We start from the raw sequence: 20,393 nt of genomic DNA, 5'->3' as shown, positions 1-20,393 counted from the left end.
GGTCTGTAAATTCCATATTATCCTGGCGAAGCGAAGCAATAGAATTATACATGTATCTCTCGGTGGCTAGATACTGAAAGAGCTTGGTGTTCTCATCTGCAAACCTAAAGAACCTGACAGTGCATCTTTTCCTCCAATACTCATTCTGGTACTTGAGCAGCCTCTGCAAATGTGACTTTAAAATATGCCTGAAGTTTGACTCCTGAACAAATAAAGGTCGTTTGTCCTCAAGGGTGTCCATCCTGGTTAGCGCTTCATTGCTATTCTGGACCATAATTTTCAGCTTCGAAATACCTCTGCTCCATTTCTTGAGATCATATCTCAAGGTTTTAAGTTTTTTGCATATCCTAGCAGCAGAGTTTAGAGCGTGACAAGGTTTGGACCAAGAAGCAGCAACCACCTTAGAGAAACCCCCATGGTTAATCCAGAAATTCTCAAAACGAAAGAGCTTCGATTTGGAGATTTTGGATTCAATTGTTACCACACATGGGATATGATCAGAAACAGGCTTCCCCAACGGTAGGATCATCATGTGTGGAAAGGAAGTAGTCCAACAAGTGGAGGAGAGAACCAGTCTAACTGTTCAAGAAGGGGATCATCCTGCATGTTGCTCCAAGTGTAAGTTCTTCCTTTGACCGGGAGTTCCATTAAGGATTGTGCTCGAATGATTTCAATAAAAAGCAACATATCCGCAGCATCGCCACCAGGTTTGTTTCGATTACTGGTAGAACGAATGAAATTAAAGTCCCCCAGGATCAACCAGTTCTCATCATTAGGGATGTTCAGATCAAACAACCAATTGGTGAAATCCACCCTGCGTTGGCCCGTGCATGGCCCATAGACATTGACAAGATTCCATGATTCACTGGATTGGGTGGCAACAAAAGAAACACCAACCGCAAAAGAATCAACAAACCAAGGCGTGCCCACAAACACAGAACTATTCCAGATAGTAATAATCCAACCGGACGCACCCACTGAAGGCATGAACACAAATTTATCAAAGCGCTTAGGACAGAAAGTTTTAAGAAATGCTAGATCAAAAGCTTCACACTTAGTCCTGGATACATATCACAGAACAGCCGCTAGAATCAATCGCATTCCTAAGCGGCAGAAGTTTTTTATCAGAGTTGATGCCTCTGATATTCCACGATAGAATATTCCATGATTTATTCATTGCCATTACTGGAAGGACTAGTCGCTGACTTCAGAGGATGAGTGCTGGCGATCCAGCAGCTTCTCAGAAGACAGAGCATCCGGCGCAATCCGACAGCGGCTGCCCATCTGCTGGAGTTCTTCAACCGATGTAGGCGGTAGGCACGCATCAACGGCAACCTGCACAGGAGCAGCAGCCAAAGAAACTGCAGAAATAAATGGAGTTCCACGAGGTTTCACCCTTGACTTGGAGCGCTTGCTGTCAGTGATCTGATTGACCTTAAAGCCATCATATTTGTTTGATCTTGTGCTCCTCCTGACAGCCGTGGTGTCAAGAGGCACCAGGGTGTTACGGGACTGCGGTGCATCATATTGAGAGGAGGAGGCAATCACCTGAAGAGCAGTGCCCTGAGCTAGCAACGAAGTTGTCTGAAGTTCACCCCCTCCAGAGACCAGTTGAGGGATGGCTTTAAGACCAAGAGAGCGGGCGTCCATCTCCCAATCAACATCAAGCGAAATTGATCTGCCAGCATAGGACTCTTGTAGCATAACTCTAGGGACAACAGCAGCACCCAACTGAAATGTCGAACAGAAGATATCTGATAGCACATCGGGCTCTGGGGCCACCCGGCCAAGACAAGCTGCAGCTAGTACATTCAATTGATGCTGGATGACCTTAAAAGGATTCAGAGGCAGCATAATAAAAGACGATTGCCCAAAAGTGATTGCAGGAGTGTAGATCCGTTTAAGCATCCCCCCTATCCAGAGCAGTAACTCATGATCGACAGCCACAAAGAAGTTAACAGAATCGCCACCTGCTCTGATGAAAGCAAGACGAGCTGCAGGGTTCCCAAGAACGAAACCATCTGCCAATGCTTCTACCGCCTGAAATTCATAATCAGAGGACCAAACATCTGACAAGTTATCTTGAACATTGTACTCTGGGTCTACACCATCCATCAGCGAGGGCCCATCGTATTGGAAGAAGTTTCTGAAACTGAAACCAGTGTACGGTGGAGGAACCACAGGCCACACGCGCCACCCATTCTCCTGAAGTTGCTCATGTTCAGGTTCCGGAGCATTCCAGGCCGCTGCATTCAGAGCATCTAGCGCATTCATTTCATCAATTCTCGCCTGCTGCATGAGTGTGTAGTATGGAAGCTCATAAGGGTGTGGTGAGGCATTCAGGAGGGGAGGAGCATCTTCATTCCCAATGAGATTGGGTATTGTGTTCCGGCCATTGAGCACATACACAGGGACTGACCACGAACGAGCAAGACCTGGCAGTAATCCAACTCTTGTGACCAAGAGACTATGGGGTACCTCAGCCACATCCTTAATATGACACTTAACCAGAACTCTGGCTTTGTTGTGCCCCGGGCGCGGCCAGACAAGAAGTTTCCCAAAATTAGAAACAGCTTTATGAATGTAATGCTCTGTCTGATAATCCATTGGGAAGGCAAGAAACATGATCCAAACTTCATATTCAAAAGCAGGCATGCGCATATTTATACTTTCATCATGGGGGACCAAGGAGAAATTGGAGTCGTCAGTAAGGGCATGAGGCCCCTCTCTAATCGCAGCATCTCTACTCTCCATGTCCGCAAAGACGACATAGCCAATGCCCAGCGGGTAGATGAAATCATCTACCAAATCATACTCTAAATCCACAGTAATAATGCGGCAGACCTCGGCAAGCCAGAACTCCTTTTGATGATCAGGGACTGGAGGGTCGACGGAGACATTGGCGTACCTATCATGATTCAGGGGGGGATCATCCACCACCATGACATGCCGCTGGACGCGATGAGCTGGGCCTCGATCAAAGATTGATCCCTCCAGGGTGAAAGCGAATGGGCGCACCGGGAAGTTCGCCATTGCTGGAGTTGCCGGAGAGCGAGCGTCCGCCGGGGTGGATGGCGCTGGTGGAGGGCAGAGCGATACTCTGTGCGGTTGCGGAGATGGCGATGGAATTAAAGGTGGCAGGCTCGAGGAAGACGTCTGCACACCCGATTGGGGGTTTTGGTAGGCGGAGTTGACTGCACCCTGACCAGGGAGGCGTATCGTCAAGCAATGGGTGTTGGCCATGTCCGCAAAGCGTGGGATCTTCTGTTTCTTTTGCCAAACCCAGCGAGCTCGCGTATCCCGTTTGGTGCGGGCCTTACCAAAAACCACAGAGTTACCAACTACAGACTTATCTGATCCAGCCGTAGCCAAGATTTTCTCAGATTGTGTTATTTGCGGGGATTTTTGCAACCAGACCCAATGCGGTACAACTTTGCAGAAGCTGGGCTTACGGGCCACATGACCCAGGCGATGACAAAGAGAACATCGACGAAGCCCATGGCAGATTTTAACTATGTGATCAATCGCAGAGCAAGCGGTATATAAAGAAATCTTACAAGCTGGACCCACCATGCATGGCACATGCTTGGTAGAGATTGTACGTGAAGGGCAACATGGACACTCCCCAGAAGTATCCCCACACTTTTGACAAAAAATTCCAGTACAACCATCTTCAACATGTCCAAACCTATCGCAAACGGAACAATGTTTGAGCCTTTTATAGATATATTCCTTGGTTGGGGCTGACGTGATTTGCACCATCAGTTTGATACTTCCATTATCATAACCAGCTTGCCAACCATCGAGAATGCAAAATAAGGAATTATCAGGGATGGAATCCCACAAACCTTTAGTGAACAAATCTCCTCGAAAAGATGGTAACATGGCCGGAATATAGGAGGAGATAGGTAATGATATGGTACCAAACTGAATTTTATCCTGAGAATCCGGAGCCGAAAAACTGCCAAAAGAGATCATCGCCGGAGGCTCGACGGAATGTAAGTCCGTCAGCGTCAAGATCAGACCCAATTTCCGAAAGACTGATAATGAAGCAGGATCCGGAGGCACATTTTGATGTGCAGATAACCACTTAGATTTAATGGCCGGACCTGGTGAAGAAGCCAAACCATTGAGCTCAGTATCCGCATGCCAAGATACCACCCGAGGTTGAGAGAGCCTTCCACAATGCAGATGAAAATGGCAGATGAAGTCTGGCCAGATACGGTCTCGGAGGCCAAAAATGAAATGACCCACGCGATTTGAAGCCACCGAGAACCGAAAATGATGATCACCCAGACGAACAACATTGAAACCAACACTGAGCCCTCCAATACAAGATTGAAGGGCCAATCCAACAGACTCCACCGAGAGGGGAAAGGAAGTCAAAGAGAAAGAGACCTCAAGAAAGAAATCCTTGCGACCGGAGTTGGGGACATAGTGAACCGTAGATCCAAACCGTGCACGCACATGTGCCTCAACCTTAAGGCCGGGGGAGAAGTCCCAATGGAGCAGGCCATCCATTAGGGTCGCCGGAGGGAGAACGTAGGGCTAAACCCTAGGATCGCCATGGGAGTCGCCACGGGGTGGGAGGTGGGAGGTGGGATCCATTGTTACGTAGCATGACCTCTTAGAGTTTCAATTTGCTCATACTCCCTATCGTTTACTTCTGTTTAGTTTATTGTTTCTACCAAAATGCATGTTCGCAAGAACGGTAAGTTCTAAGTTTTACTTGTAAAACCAAATTCCTTATTCATACCATGCACATTACTTAATACTCCCTATGTGTATGCTTGTTTTTGTGGATCTATAATCCAGTGTGTGGTGAAGCAGCCCACATTTGCACCTTGTCATCTCATGTTTTATCTTACTGATGTAGCTGATGATATGAACAACATGCCATGCACATTATCCAAAATAGATACAATGATTTTCTTTGCCCTTCATCTATGCTTGTTATGTTGACATGGTAATCCAGTAGTGTGGTGAAGCTCCCCGCATTATGAACAATGCCAAATTATGCTATTGATATTTTGAACTTACTCTTTATTTTCTAATTTGAAATTGGATAGAATTGACAGCACAGTTATCATCTCTGTTTATACACGTGCAAAACCTGTCATCTCTATGCTTTGTTTCAGGGTGATATGCCTGATGGCATGCACAAGTCTGCTGAAGGTTGTGAGACAAACCCAACATATATTGCAGCAAAGAAGGCAAAACATCTTGAAGATAACGAGACAACCCCAAAGTCTTGTCTTGATGCAGTGTTCAAGTTACTTGAGACTAACAGTCAGACAAGCTCACAGAATTTGTTGTCTGAATCAGTTCGACTTCTTCAGTCCCAAGTTCTAGCAGAAAGGCATTCTGCAACTCAACTTCGACTTGAAGTCCTATCTCTAAGATAGATTGCGGAGAACACCAATGAGAACCTCATCGCTAAATAGCTACACCTGGAAGCTATGACCGACATGCTAGGCCGGTCTCACAGCCTTGCTCAGCAGCTTGCGCAGCAGTTCCCCCGCAAGGCTAACCTTTCTTGAACTGTCTTGGAAGTGGTCTCGGTTCAGTATTATTTTGTTACGCTGCAATGGTGCCCAGTTTTTGTAATCTGCTTCTTCGTTGCGGTTTATGATCACTGGTGGCGAACTTCGATGCCTAGTGGATGTAGTATACCTTAAATCCTTTATTGTATAGTGTAGGTCTATTCTTAGTTACTATGTCGTAATTTCTTTATTGTATAGAGTAGGTTTGTTCTTAATTCCTTAGTTCTGAAAAAATCAGATGTAGTCGACCGGGCCGAAACATTCGACTCTAACGGGCAATGTTTTTAGCGGGCCACAATTGGGCCGGCCTGCATCTTTATTGGGCCCGAATGATTGGGGCCTTCACACATTGCGCCAGGCCCAAACTTACACCGGCCTATATTTTAGTTGGGCCTTTTGTCGACCCAGCGCTTAGTTTGGCCCAGGTAGCGTTGGGCCATTAACAGGCTGAATATTGTACTGGCCTATTACGGCCGAGATGAAACCACGGGCCTTTAGCAGGCCAAAATGCATGTTCGGCCTCAATTTTCACTAGTCGTCGACGGGCCTTCAGCAGGCTGAAATGTAGTCCAGGCCTTTTTGGGCCCAGTTAGCTAATGGGTCGTTACCAGGCCGAAACATATCTCGGGCCTTAGTTGGCCCACTCATATCATGGGCCTTTAAGAGGCCGAAAGCTTAGTATAGGCATCAACGGGCCGAATTACGTGACAGGCCTTTAACAAGCCCAAAGTCACGTTGGGCTTAACTGTTGCCACCTTTAGCATGGGCCGTTAGTGGGCCCGATGTCCCGTCGGACCATATATGGCCCATGGGCAGCACGGACCATTCCTAGACCGAAAGTCACACCGGACTGAAATGGGCCCATGTCTACATCAGGCCTCTAACAGGCCGAAAGTCACTGGGCTGTAGTTGGGCCCAAATATTCGGCGAACAATTAACGGGCCAGATCTGGCTCTAGGCCGCAAATGGGCCCAAATATTGGGCGAACAATTAATGGGCCAGATCTGGCTTTGGGCCATAAATGGGCCCAAATATTGGGCGAAAAATTAACGGCCAGATCTGGCTTCGGGCCGTAAATGGGCCTCTATTAAGCAGGCCGTTATTGGGCTAGCCCACTAGTACCTGATTAAGTACTACGGGCCTTTGACTGGGCTGGCCTTTTTAACCTATATGGGCCTCTGTTGGGCCCAGCCACGTGTCGATGTATCATAGGCATGTCCCCTCCAGTGGATGGGCGACATCTGGCCCACTGACGAGCTAAAAGGTGTTCCCTTTGGCCAATCAGAATTTTACACGTGGAAATTTCCCATTGGTCAGGGCTGTTAACGGGTTATCAGATCCAAAACCCGACCCGATAGCTTAACGGCGGATGCCACGTGTCGGTCACCCTTGACGCAAGCACTTCTATGACGCGTGATTTATCGTCATGGAAGTGGAAACTTCCGTGATGATAATTTTGGTAATGTCATGGAACACTTCTACGACAACACGGGTATGACTATCTTGATTCTGTCATAAAATCGTCATGGATGTACATGCATGACAGAAAACGTGACCTATTGTGACAAACATGTATCATCACGGAAGTGTATTTTTTTTATAGTGATACCTCGCAAAATTATTTTCATCTCTATTTCAAAATCGAGCAAGCTCTGGCACCTCTGCAAATCCCTGCTTCCCTCTGCGAAGGTGATGACCCACGAGTATAGAGGATATATCGTAGTCCTTTCGATAAGTAAGAGCGTCGAACCAACGAGGAGCATAACGAAATGACAAGCGGTTTTCAGTAAGTTTTTCTCTGCAAGCACTGAAATTGTAGGTAACAGATAGTTTTGTGATAAGATAAATTGTAACAAGTAACAAGCAATGAAAGTAAATAAAGTGCAGCAAGGTGGCCCAATCCTTTTTGTAGCAAAGGACAAGCCTGGACAATTTCTTATAATGAGAAAAGAGCTCCCGAGGACACATGGGAATTATCGTCAAGCTAGTTTTCATCACACTCATATGATTCGCGTTCGGTACTTTGATAATTTGATATGTGGGTGGACCGGTGCTTGGGTACTGCCCTTACTTGGACAAGCATCGGACTTATGATTATCCCCTATTGCAAGCATCCGCAACTACAAAAGAAGTATTAAGGTAAACCTAACCATAGCATGAAACTAATGGATCCAAATTAGCCCCTTACGAAGCAACGCATAAACTAGGGTTTAAGATTTTGTCACTCTAGCAACCCATCATCTACTTATTACTTCCCAATGCCTTCCTCTAGGCCCAAATAATGGTGAAGTGTCATGTAGTCTACGTTCACATAACACCACTAGAGGAAAGACAACATAAATCTCATCAAAATATCGAACGAATACCAAATTCACATGACTACTAATAGCAAGACTTCACCCATGTCCTCAGGAACAAATGTAACTACTCACAAAGCATATTCATGTTCATAATCAGAGGAGTAATAATATGCATTAAGGATATGAACATATGATCTTCCACCAAGTAAACCAATTAGCATCAACTACAAGGAGTAATCCACACTACTAGCAACCCACAGGTACCGATTTGTGGTTTTGATACAAGATTGGATACAAGAGATGAACTAGGGTTTTGAGAGGAGATGGTGTTGGTGAAGATGTTGATGGAGATTGACCCCCTCCCGATGAGAGGATCATTGGTGATGACGATGGTGATGATTTCCCCCTCCCAGAGGGAAGTTTCCCTGGCAGAACAGCTCTGTCGGAGCCCTAGATTGGTTCTGCCAAGGTTCCGCCTCGTGGCAGCGGAGTTTCATCTCGTAAGCTTGCCTACAATTTTTTTCCCGGGTAAAAGCCTTCATATAGCAGAAGATGGGCACCGGAGGGCCACTAGGGGGCCTAGGAGACAGGGGCCGCACCCAGTAGGGGTGGGCGCGCCCCCCACCCTCCTGGCCAGGGTGTGGGCCCCCTCTGGGGTTTTCTTCGCTCAATAATTCTTATTAATTCCAAAACTGACTTTGGTGGAGTTTCAGGATTTTTGGAGCTGTGCAGAATAGGTTTCCAATATTTGCTCCTTTTCCAGCCAGAATTCCAGCTGCCGGCATTCCCCCTCTTCATAGTAAACCTTGTAAAATAAGAGAGAATAGCCATAAGTACTGAGATATAATGTGTAATAACAGCCCATAATGCAATAAATATTGATATAAAAGCATGATGCAAAATGGACGTATCAGAAGGGCCTATCTTTTACTTTTATGCAAGAGTCAGTAGTATTCCTTCTCATTCCTACCTACTCTTTAGTTGGCAAGCATCGTGTGTTGGGGAAAGATCTAAGCATATATGGCCATGCAAATATATTTGATCATGAATTATTATTGTTGACAATTATCTATATGATAAGTGAGTTGGGAGGCGAAACACTAAGCCCCTATCTTTCTCTGTGTTCGATGGATGCTATTTGTTCAAAGAATATGCTTTGAGTGGTAGCAATCATGGAAGACAATATGATAGTTGAGTATGTGGAGTTTGCTAAATCAAAGCTCTGGCATAGACCCTTCCTGAAAATAAGATGAATTGTAATTGTTTGATGACTGAGAATGAAGTTTGCTAGTTTTCAAGAAAGTTTATGGTCTATGCTTTAACATGTGAATAGCTTGTTACTTGATCTTGAGAAGTTTTATGAGATGAACTTCGGTTATGACATATAATCATGCTAGAAAAGGTGATTGAAATTATCATTGATCAAACTTGTGCACCTGCTAGCATGCACACTTCATAAATTCTTTCTTTTTCTCATTTACCTACTCGAGGACGAGCAGGAATTAAGCTTGGGGATGCTGATACGTCTCCAACGTATCTATAATTTATGAAGCATTCATGCTATTATATTATCTGTTTTGGATGTTTATGGGCTTTACTAAGCACTTTTATATTATTTTTGGGACTAACCTGTTAATCGGAAGCCCAGCCCATATTGTTGTTTTCTTGCCTATTTCAGTGTTTCGAAGAAAAGGAATATCAAACGGAGTCCAAACGGAATGAAACCTTCGGGAAAGTTATTTTTGGAACGGAAGCAATCTAGGGGACTTGAAGTGCACGTAAGGGAAGCTTTGAGGTGTCCACGAGGTAGGGAGGCGCACCCACCTCCCCTGGGCGCGCCCCCCACCCTTGTGGGCTCCTCGTGGCTCCACTGACCAACTTCTTTTGCCTATATATCTCCATATACTCTAAAAACATCGAGGAGCACAATAGATCGGGAGTTCTGCCGCCACAAGCCTCTGTAGCCACCAAAAACCTCTCAGAATCCTGTTCCGACACCCTGCCGGAGGGGGAATCCCTCACTGGTGGCCATCTTCATCATCCCGGCGCTCTCCATGACGAGGAGGGAGTAGTTCACCCTCGGGGCTGAGGGTATGTACCAGTAGCTATGTGTTTGATCTCTCTCTCTCTCTCTCGTGTTCTTGACTTTACACGATCTTGATGTATCGCGAGCTTTGCTATTATAGTTGGATCTTATGATGTTTCTCCCCCTCTACTCTCTTGTAATGGATTGAGTTTTCCCTTTGAAGTTATCCTATTGGATTGAGTCTTTAAGGATTTGAGAACACTTGATGTATGTCTTGTCGTGCTTATTTGTAGTGACAATGGGATATTCACATGATCTACTTGATGTATGTTTTGGTGATCAACTTGTGGGTTCAATGAACTTATGCATAGGGGTTGTCACACATTTTCGTCTTGACTCTCCGGTAGAAACTTTGAGGCACTCTTTGAATTTATTTGTGTTGGTTGAATAGATGAATATGAGATTGTGTGATGCATATCATGTAATCATGTCCACGGATACTTGAGGTGACAATGGAGTATCTAGGTGACATTAGGGTTTTGGTTGATTTGTGTCTTAAGGTGTTATTCTAGTACGAACTCTATGATAGATTGAATGGAAAGAATAGCTTCATGTTATTTTACTACGGACTCTTGAATAGATAGAACAGAAAGGATAACTTTGAGGTGGTTTCGTACCCTACAATAATCTCTTCATTTGTTCTCCTCTATTAGTGACTTTGAAGTGACTCTTTGTTGCATGTTGACAGATAGTTATATGATCTAGTTATGTTATTATTGTTGAGAGAACTTGCACTAGTGAAATTATGAACCTTAGGCCTTGTTTCCTACCATTGCAATACCGTTTACGCTCACTTTTATCATTAGTTACCTTGCTGTTTTTATATTTTCAGATTACAAATACTCATATCTGCCATCCATATTGCACTTGTATCACCATCTCTTCGCCGAACTAGTGCACCTATACAATTTGCCATTGTATTGGGTGTGTTGGGGACACAAGAGACTCTTTGTTATTTGGTTGCAGGGTTGTTTGAGAGAGACCATCTTTATCCTACGCCTCCCACGGATTGATAAACCTTAGGTCATCCACTTGAGGGAAATTTGCTATTGTCCTACAAACCTCTACACTTGGAGGCCCAACAACGTCTACAAGGAGAAGGTTGCGTAGTAGACATCAGCAGCCAGGAGTCGGTCGATGTGTGGAGTAATAGTAGTAGATGCAGAATCATTTCGATCTACTTGTTGCGGACGTGATGCCTATATACATGATCATGCCTAGATAATCTCATAACTATGCACTTTTCTATCAATTGCTCGACAGTAATTTGTTCATCCACCGTAAACTTATGCTATCTTGAGAGAAGCCACTAGTGAAACCTATGGCCCCAGGGTCTATCTTTTATCATATAAGGTTTCCTTCTACTTTTATTTGCATCTTTTACTTTCCAATCTATATCATAAAAATACCAAAAATATTTATCTTATCTTATTATCTCTATTAGATCTCACTTTTGCAAGTTTCCGTGAAGGGATTGACAACCCCTTTATCGTGTTGGTTGCGAGGTTCTTGTTTGTTTGTGTAAGTGCGTGGGACTTTTGAGGAGCCTCCTACTGGATTGATAACTTGGTTCTCAAAAACTGAGGGAAATACTTACGCTACTTTGATGCATCACCCTTTCCTCTTCAAGGGAAAACCAACATAGTGCTCAACAGGTAGCAGCCATCCAAGAAAAAGGATGATGAGGATTTTGAGTGCTTTGCTGGAATGATTAGACCTATCTTTTTGCGTATGTGTTTGACTGATATGCTTAAAGTAAATCCTTATGCTAAATATATGAAAGATATTATTACAAAATAAAAGAAAGATACCGGAAGCTGAAATTTCCACCATGCTTGCTAATTATACTTTTAAAGGTGGAATACCTAAGAAACTTGAAGATCCAGGAGTACCAACTATACCATGCTCCATTAAAAAAACTATGTTAAAACTGCTTTATGTGATATTGGAGCAAGTGTTAGTGTTATGCCTCTCTCTTTATATCGTAGACTTGAATTGAATAAGTTGACACCTACTGAAATATCTTTGCAAATGGTTGATAAATCAACTGCTATACCTGTCGGTATTTGTGAGGATGTGCCTGTTGTGGTTGCAAACGTTACTATTTTAACGGACTTTGTTATTCTTGATATTCCTGAGGTCGATAGTATGTCGATTATCCTTGGTAGACCCTTTTTGAATACTGTATGGGCTGTTATTGATTGCAACAAAGGCAGTGTCACTTTTCATGTTAATGGTAATGAGCATACAGTACACTTTCCGAGGAAACAACCTCAAGTCCACAGTATCAATTCTATTGGAAAAATTCCAACTATCATTATTGGAGGTTTTGAATTTCCTCTTCCTACTGTCAAGAAGAAATATGATATTCTTATTATTGGGGATGTTCATATCCCTGTTGAGGTAACCTAGTGTTATTCGAAATTTCTCCGGTTCCATGTTATTCGGAATGAGTTCGTTAACAAGACTTGATCAACCTTGTTAGTGGATTCCTTTTGATGAGCATGAGATGGATGAAGTTAGAAGGCACAACCTTTTGTACCCTCCTTTTACTTTCTGTTATTTAGATTAAATAAAGTAAGAATAGTATTTTCTGTCTGTTTTCTGAATTATCCATGCAATAAAAAATACCCCAAAAATAAAAGTTCTCCAAATACCCTGCAAATTTAATATGATTTTTTCTGGAATATTTGAGAATATCTAGCACTGAGAACACAGCAGGGGGAGCTGGCACCTGGCCACGAGGGTCCAGGGTGCGCCCACCCCTACAGGGCGCGCCCCCTGCCTCGTGGGCCCACAGTGGCCCCCTCCACTTATTCCTGCACCCACACACTTCTTCTTCCTCCCAAAAAAATCACCATCCAGCTCAAGCACGAGTTCTAGCTCATTTTGCTGCCATTTTCGATCTGCTTGCTCGAAGCTCCATTCACAAAACTGCTTTGGGGGGTTGTTCTTTGGTATGTGACTCCTCCAATGGTCCAATTAGTTTTTGTTCTAGTGCTTTATTCATTGCAAATTTTTGCTGCCTAGGTGACCCTGTTCTTGAGCTTGCATGCCAAATTTATATGGTCCCAAGTAATTTTAATGCATGATATAGGCTCTAGGCACTTGTGGGAGTAGTTGCTATCAATTTTGTTAAGTTTGATTCACTTTTATTTTGAGTTACTAAAAATTTCGGAAAATTTCAGAAAAAGATGAAGAGATTTTTCTTGATGGGCTCTTCTAGCCAAGGCTCTAAGGATAAACAAGCTAAGGAGAATGAAAAGCCCAAGTATAATCTCCCCCGTGTGGCGGAACTACGGCCGTGTGAATGGCCTTGTGTTGATTTCTTGAGAGCAGCCGGGATTCATGATGGTTTTTATTCGTTGGCTGATAATGCGGGCCTCACCGACTTCCTCCACGACCAGGCCGAATAGTATCTCTTACTCACCAATACTTCCGTGCAAAATTTCTACTTTTATCCTAAGAAATCACCTCCTTCAGTAGAGTTTCATTTATATGATGTGGCTAGGGAGATGTCGCTATATGAATTTTGCACGGTTTGCAAGATACCTTTCGGGGGCAGCTTAGAGGAACCACATCGTAAAGATGTGGATGGATTTATTGATACAATTACTGTAAGGGAAACAAGGAAGGTTTCCGATGCAAGAATTACTAGCATACATTTTCCTGTTTTACGCTACTTTGCAATATTTGCTAGTCGGTGCTTAATTGGTCGCGGAAACTATGGAAACCTTAGTGTTCCTGATATTATTATTTTGTCCCATGCTTTATTTCGTGATAACTCTGTTAGTATGGGCGCTATTATTGCTAAATGATTAAGCCTGAACCGTACAAAGGGCCCCATCTTTGGAGGTATCTATGCTGCACACCTTGCTAAACATTTCAGGATACCTATTAAGCATTTTGAGAAAGAGGAAAAGTTGTTGCCCCCTACCTTTCTAGATTATAAGAGCATGGTAGCACATGAGTTTATTGTTAAAAATGATGATAAGATGCTTTTATATAATTTGAGATTTCATAAGAAACACAGTGAGACTATTATCTTGCCTGCGCCCTCTTTGTTTAATTTAACTGCAGGCCCTTACCTTGTCTTGCCGGAGGCCGTCTATGCGCTTTGTGGCCAGACATCAGCTCCAGAGCCCGATCCGGAACCACCACTTGACCCTTATCGTCCATCCTGTTATCAGTGGGATCCGGAGGAGATTGCCAGCTAGTGGCAATATAATGACACTCCTCAGTACACCGGACAGAGTAGCCATGATCCATGGGCATAGACCAACTTAGGCCAAAAGCCTAAGCTTGGGGGAGTATGTATTTCTCACCGACATTACATTCATGTTCACACACTCATTCTAGTTGTCGGTGTTCACACTTTTTCATTGTACTGTCCATGCTAGTTTAATTTCTTTTTTTTAGCTTTCTTCTTGTGTGTTTGATAAACCTTAAGAAAACCAAAAAAAATAGTTGTAGCATTTAGCTAGTCTAATTTCCATGCTTGTAGTAGTAATTAAAATAAAACCCGAAAAGATTTCTCGTTCTTCTTTTGCTTGTTGGGAGCTTTCCCGCGTAAATAGTTTTATTTCTTTTCTTTCCTTTGGGGGTCAAGAGGAGAAGACCATAATGAAAATGTTTAGTGGCTATCATATGCATGATTGTTGATTTAACCAAGAGCCCATATTACCTTGTCTTCTCCCTTAAATTGAATGCTTGCAGATTCCAGCTTAGTCCAATGCACGCGCACTATTATTATTATCCACACCGTTTGATCGTGCAAGTGAAAGGCAATAATGACGATATAAGATGGACTGGCTGAGATAAGAAAAGCTGGTATGAACTCGACCTCTCTTGTTTTTGTAAATATGATTAGTTCATCGTTCCTGATTCAGCCTATTATGAATAAACATGTTTGCAATGACAATTAGAGATTATAGTTGCTTATGCCATGCTTAATTAGCTAAGAGCTTATAATGGTTTACCTTGCGTGCCAACATGCTATTAAAATGGTTGTGATGTGGTACTATAGGGTGGTATCCACCTTTGAATGATTCGAGTGACTTGACTTGGCACATGTTCACGCATGTAGTTGAAACAAAATCAACATAGCCTTCACGATATTTATGTTCATGGTGGATTATATCCTACTCATGCTTGCACTCGGTGTTGATTAATTTTAATGCATGTTCATGACTATTGTCGCTCTCTCAGTTGGTCGCTTCCCAGTCTCTTGCTAGCCTTCCCCTGTACTAAGCGGGAATACTGCTTGTGCATCCAAACTCCATAAACCCCAAAGTTATTCCATATGAGTCCACCATACCTTCCTATATGCAGTATCTACCTGCCGTTCCAAGTAAATTTGTATGTGCCAAACTCCAAACCTTCAAATGAAATTCTGTTTTGTATGCTCGAACAGCTCATGTATCAACTAGGGTTGTCTGTATCTTCCATGTTAGGCGGGTTATTCTCAAGAGGAGTGGACTCTGCTCCTCATTCACGAGAAAATGGCTGGTCACCGGGATGCCCAGTCCCATGCTCAAATCAAATCAAATTAATTGCAAACAAAACTCCCCCAGGATTGTTGCTAGTTGGAGGCACCCGTTGTTTCGAGTAAGCCATGGATTGATGTTTGTTGGTGGTGGGGGAGTATAAACTTTACCATTCTGTTTGGGAACCGCTTATAATGTGTATAGTATGGAAGATATCGAGATCTCATAGTTGTTATGTTGACAGTGAAAGTATACCGCTCAAAATGTTATTCATCTCTATTTCAAAATTGAGCTCTGGCACCTCTACAAATCCCTGCTTCCCTCTGTGAAGGGCCTATCTATTTACTTTTATGTTGAGTCATCACCTTCTTATTAAAAAGCACCAGCTGGAGAGCACCGCTGTCATTTGCATGCATTACTATTAGTTTATATTTGGTATGACTATGACTGGATCTCTTTTACCATGAATTACAATGTTTAGTCAGTCCTTGATCTTTAAAGGTGCTCTGCATTTATGTTTTGCGGTCTCAGAAAGGGCTAGCGAGATACCATCTTGTTATACCATATTATGAGTGTTTTGAGAAAGTGTTGTCATCCAAGTTTTATTATTATTGCTCGCTAGTTGATTATGCCATTGATATGAGTAAACATGAGACCTAAGTGTTATTGTGAATATGGTTAGTTCATAATCTTTGCTGAAAACTTGAATGTTGACTTTACATATTTGCAACAACAAGAGCAAACAGAGTTTGTAAAAGTTTTTCTTTATCACTTTCAGTTTGTCAACTGAATTGCTTGAGGACAAGCAAAGGTTTAAGCTTGGGGGAGTTGATACGTCTCCGTCGTATCTACTTTTCCAAACACTTTTGCCCTTGTTTTGGACTCTAGCTTGCATGATTTGAATGGAACTAACCCGGACTGACGTTGTTTTCAGCAGAACTGCCATGGTGTTAATTTTGTGCAGAAATAAAAGTTCTTGGAATGACCTGAAAATCCACAGAGCAACTTTTCAGAATAAATAAAAAATACTGGTGAAAGAATCAGCGTCAAGGGGCCCACACCCTGTCCACGAGGGTGGGGGCACGCCCCCTCCCCTAGGGCGCGCCCCCTGCCTCGTGGGCCCCCTGGACATCCATCGACCTTAACTCCAACTCCATATATTTGCTTTCGCGGAGAAAAAACCAGAGAGAAAGTTTCATCACGTTTTACAATGCGGAGCCGCCGCCAAGCCATAATCTCTCTCGGGAGGGCTGACCTGGAGTCTGTTCAGGGCTCCAGAGAGGGGGATTCGTCGCTGTCGTCATCATCAACCATCCTCCATCACCAATTTCATGATGCTCACCACCGCGCGTGAGTAATTCCATCGTAGGCTTGCTGGACGGTGATGGGTTGGATGAGATTTACCATGTAATCAGGTTAGTTTTGTTAGGGTTTGATCCCTATTATCCACTAAGTTCTGAGATTGATGTTGATATGACTTTGCTATGCTTAATGCTTGTCACTAGGGCCCGAGTGCCATGATTTCAGATCTGAACCTATTATGTTTTCATGAATATATGTGAGTTCTTGATCCTATCTTGCAAGTCTATAGTCACCTATTATGTGTTATGATCCGACAACCCCGAAGTGACAATAATCGGGATTCTTCTCGGTGATGACCATAGTTTGAGGAGTTCATGTATTCACTAAGTGTTAATGCTTTAGTCCGGTACTCTATTAAAAGGAGGCCTTAATATCCCTTAGTTTCCATTAGGACCCTGCTGCAACGGCAGGGTAGGACAAAATATGGCATGCAAGTTCTTTTCCATAAGCACGTATGACTATATTCGGAATACATGCCTACATTACATTGATGAACTGGAGCTAGTTCTGTGTCACCCTATGTTATAAGTATTACATGAGGAATCGCATCTGACATAATTATCCATCACTAATCTAATGCCTATGAGCTTTTCACATATTGTGCTTTGCTTATTTATACCGTTGCCACTGTTACAATTACTACAAAACTGCTACCGTTACTTTTGCCACTGTTACCATTACTTCCATACTACTTTGCTACTAAATACTTTGCTGCAGATACTAAGTTATCCAGGTGTGGTTGAATTGACAACTCATCTGCTAATACTTGAGAATATTCTTTGGCTTCCCTTGTGTCGAATCAATAAATTTGGGTTGAATACTCTACCCTCAAAAACTGTTGTGATCCCCTATACTTGTGGGTTATCAATTACAAGGTGTGAAGTTGAGTCAGACTCAATGCCGGACCACTGCAGAAGATAGAGAGAAAATGAAAGTCATTCCCTATGCTTCAGTCATAGGTTCTATCATGTATGCAATGCTGTGTACCAGACCTGATGTCTGTCTTGCTATAGTAGGGAGGTACCAAAGTAATCCTGGAGTGGAGCACTAAACAGCGGTCAAGAACATCCTGAAATGCCTAAAAAGGACTAAGGATATGTTTCTCGTTTATGGAGGTGAAAAAGAGCTCGTCGTTAACGGTTACGTCGATCCAAGCTTTGACACTAATTTGGATGACTCTAAGTCGCAAACTGGATACGTATTTTTATTGAATGGAGGAGCTGTCAGTTGGTGCAGTTCCAAGCAGAGCGTCGTGGCGGGATCTACGTGTGAAGCGGAGTACATTGTTGCTTCGGAAGCAGTGAATGAAGGAGTTTGGATGAAGGAGTTCATATCCGATCTAGGTAGCATACCTAGTGCATTAGGTCCAATGAAAATCTTTTGTGAGAATACTGGTGCAATTGCCTTGGCAAAGGAATCCAGATTTCACAAGAGAACCAAGCACATCAAGAGATGCTTCAATTCCATCCGCCATCAAGTGTCGGAAGGGGACATAGAGATTTGCAAGATACACGCGGATCTGAATGTTGCAGACCCGTTGACTAAGCCTCTTCCATGGGCAAAACATGATCAGCACCAAAGCTCCATGGGTGTTAGAATCATTACAATGTAATCTAGATTATTGACTCTAGTGCAAGTGGGAGACTAAAGGAAATATGCCCTAGAGGAAATAATAAAGTTATTATTTATTTCCTTAATTCATGATAAGTGTTTATTATTCATGCTATAATTGTATTAACCGGAAACTTAGTACATGTGTGAATACATAGACAAAACATATAGTCCCTGGTATGCCTCTACTTGACTAGCTCGTTAATCAAAGATGGTTATGTTTCCTAACCATAGACATGTGTTGTCATTTGATGAATGGTATCACATAATTGGAAGAATGATGTGATGGACATGACCCATCCGTTAGCTTAGCATTATGATCATGTTAGTTTCATTGCTACTGCTTTCTTCATGACTTATACAAGTTCCTCAGACTATGAGATTATGCAACTCCCGAATATCGGAGGAACACTGTGTGCTACCAAACGTCACAACGTAAATGGGTGATCATAAAGATGCTCTATAGGTGTCTCTGAAGGTGTTTGTTTGGTTGGCATAGATCGAGATTAGGATTTGTCACTCCGTGTTTCGAAGAGGTATCCCTGGGCCCTCTCGGTAATACTCATCACTATAGGCCTTGCAAGCATTGTGACTATGAGTTAGTTGCGGGATGAAGTATTACGGAACGAGTAAAGAGACTTGCCAGTAACGAGATTGAACTAGGTATGACGATACCGACGATCGAATCTCGGGCAAGTAACATATCGATGACAAAGGGAACAAAGTATGTTGTTATGCATTTTGACAGATAAAGATCTTCGTAGAATATGTAGGAACCAATATGAGCATCCAGGTTCCGCTGTTTGTTATTGACCGGAGACGTGTCTCGGTCATGTCTACATAGTTCTCGAACCTGTAGAGTCCGCACGCTTAACGTTCGATGACGATTGGTATTTTGAGTTTATGTGACATGATGTACCGAAGATTGTTCGGAGTCTCGGATGTGATCACGGACATGACGAGGAGTCTCGAAATGGTTGAGACATAAAGATTGATATATTGGACGACTATATTCAGACACCGGAAGTGTTCTGGAGAAGTTTCGGATAAAACCGGAGTGTCGGAGGGTTACCGGAACCCCCGAGGGAACTCGTGGGCCTAGATGGGCCTTATTGGGAGAAGAGGAAGGGCCGGGAGGGGCTGGCCGCGTGCCCCCCTTGAGTTTGAATAGGACAAGGGAAGGGGGGCGCCCCCCCCCCCCTCCTTCCCTTCCCCCTCTTCCTTCCTCCTTCCCCCTCTCTTCCCTTGTTGGAAACCTACTAGGAATAGGATTCCTAGTAGGAATCCTACTTGGGGCGCTCCCCATGAGGGCCGGCTGGCCTCCCCCCTTGCTCCTTTATATACGGGGCAGGGGGCACCCTAGGACACACAAGTTGACAATTGTTTTAGCCATGTGCGGTGCCCCCCTCCACAGATTTCCACCTCGGTCATATCGTCATAGTGCTAAGGCGAAGCCCTGCGCCGGTAACTTCATCATCACTGTCACCACGCCATTGTGCTGACGAAACTCTCCCTCGACCTCAACTGGTTCTAGAGTTCATGGGACGCCACCGAGCTGAACGTGTGCAGATCGCGGAGGTACCGTACCTTTGGTGCTAGGATAGGTCGGATCGTGGAGACGTACGACTACATCAACCGTGCTGTCATAACGCTTCTGCTTTCGGTCTACGAGGGTACGTAGACAACACTCTCCCCTCTCGTTGCTATGCATCACCTAGAGATAGATCTTGCGTGATCGTAGGAATTTTTTGAAATTACTGCGTTCCCCAACATCCGCATAGCCTGCAAGCCGCCAAGCCCCCCCCCCCATATGTCTATGTACGAGCACATCGGCTGTTGGGATAGAGCTTCTAGCCAGTCTCCATAGGAAGAATTTGATCTTTGGTGGTAGCTTGACCTTCCATAGTGATGACCACGAATTTCTTTCATGTCCAGCCCCTGAGGTTCCCTCCACTTCATCAATCCACGACTCTCTCGCAATCTTGGTGTGCATGATCAGCCTGTA

The sequence above is a fragment of the Triticum dicoccoides genome, chromosome 4A (assembly GCF_002162155.2).
Source record: "Triticum dicoccoides isolate Atlit2015 ecotype Zavitan chromosome 4A, WEW_v2.0, whole genome shotgun sequence".
NCBI classification, from domain to species: domain Eukaryota; kingdom Viridiplantae; phylum Streptophyta; class Magnoliopsida; order Poales; family Poaceae; genus Triticum; species Triticum dicoccoides.
Note: the sequence above shows the minus strand (reverse complement) of the source record.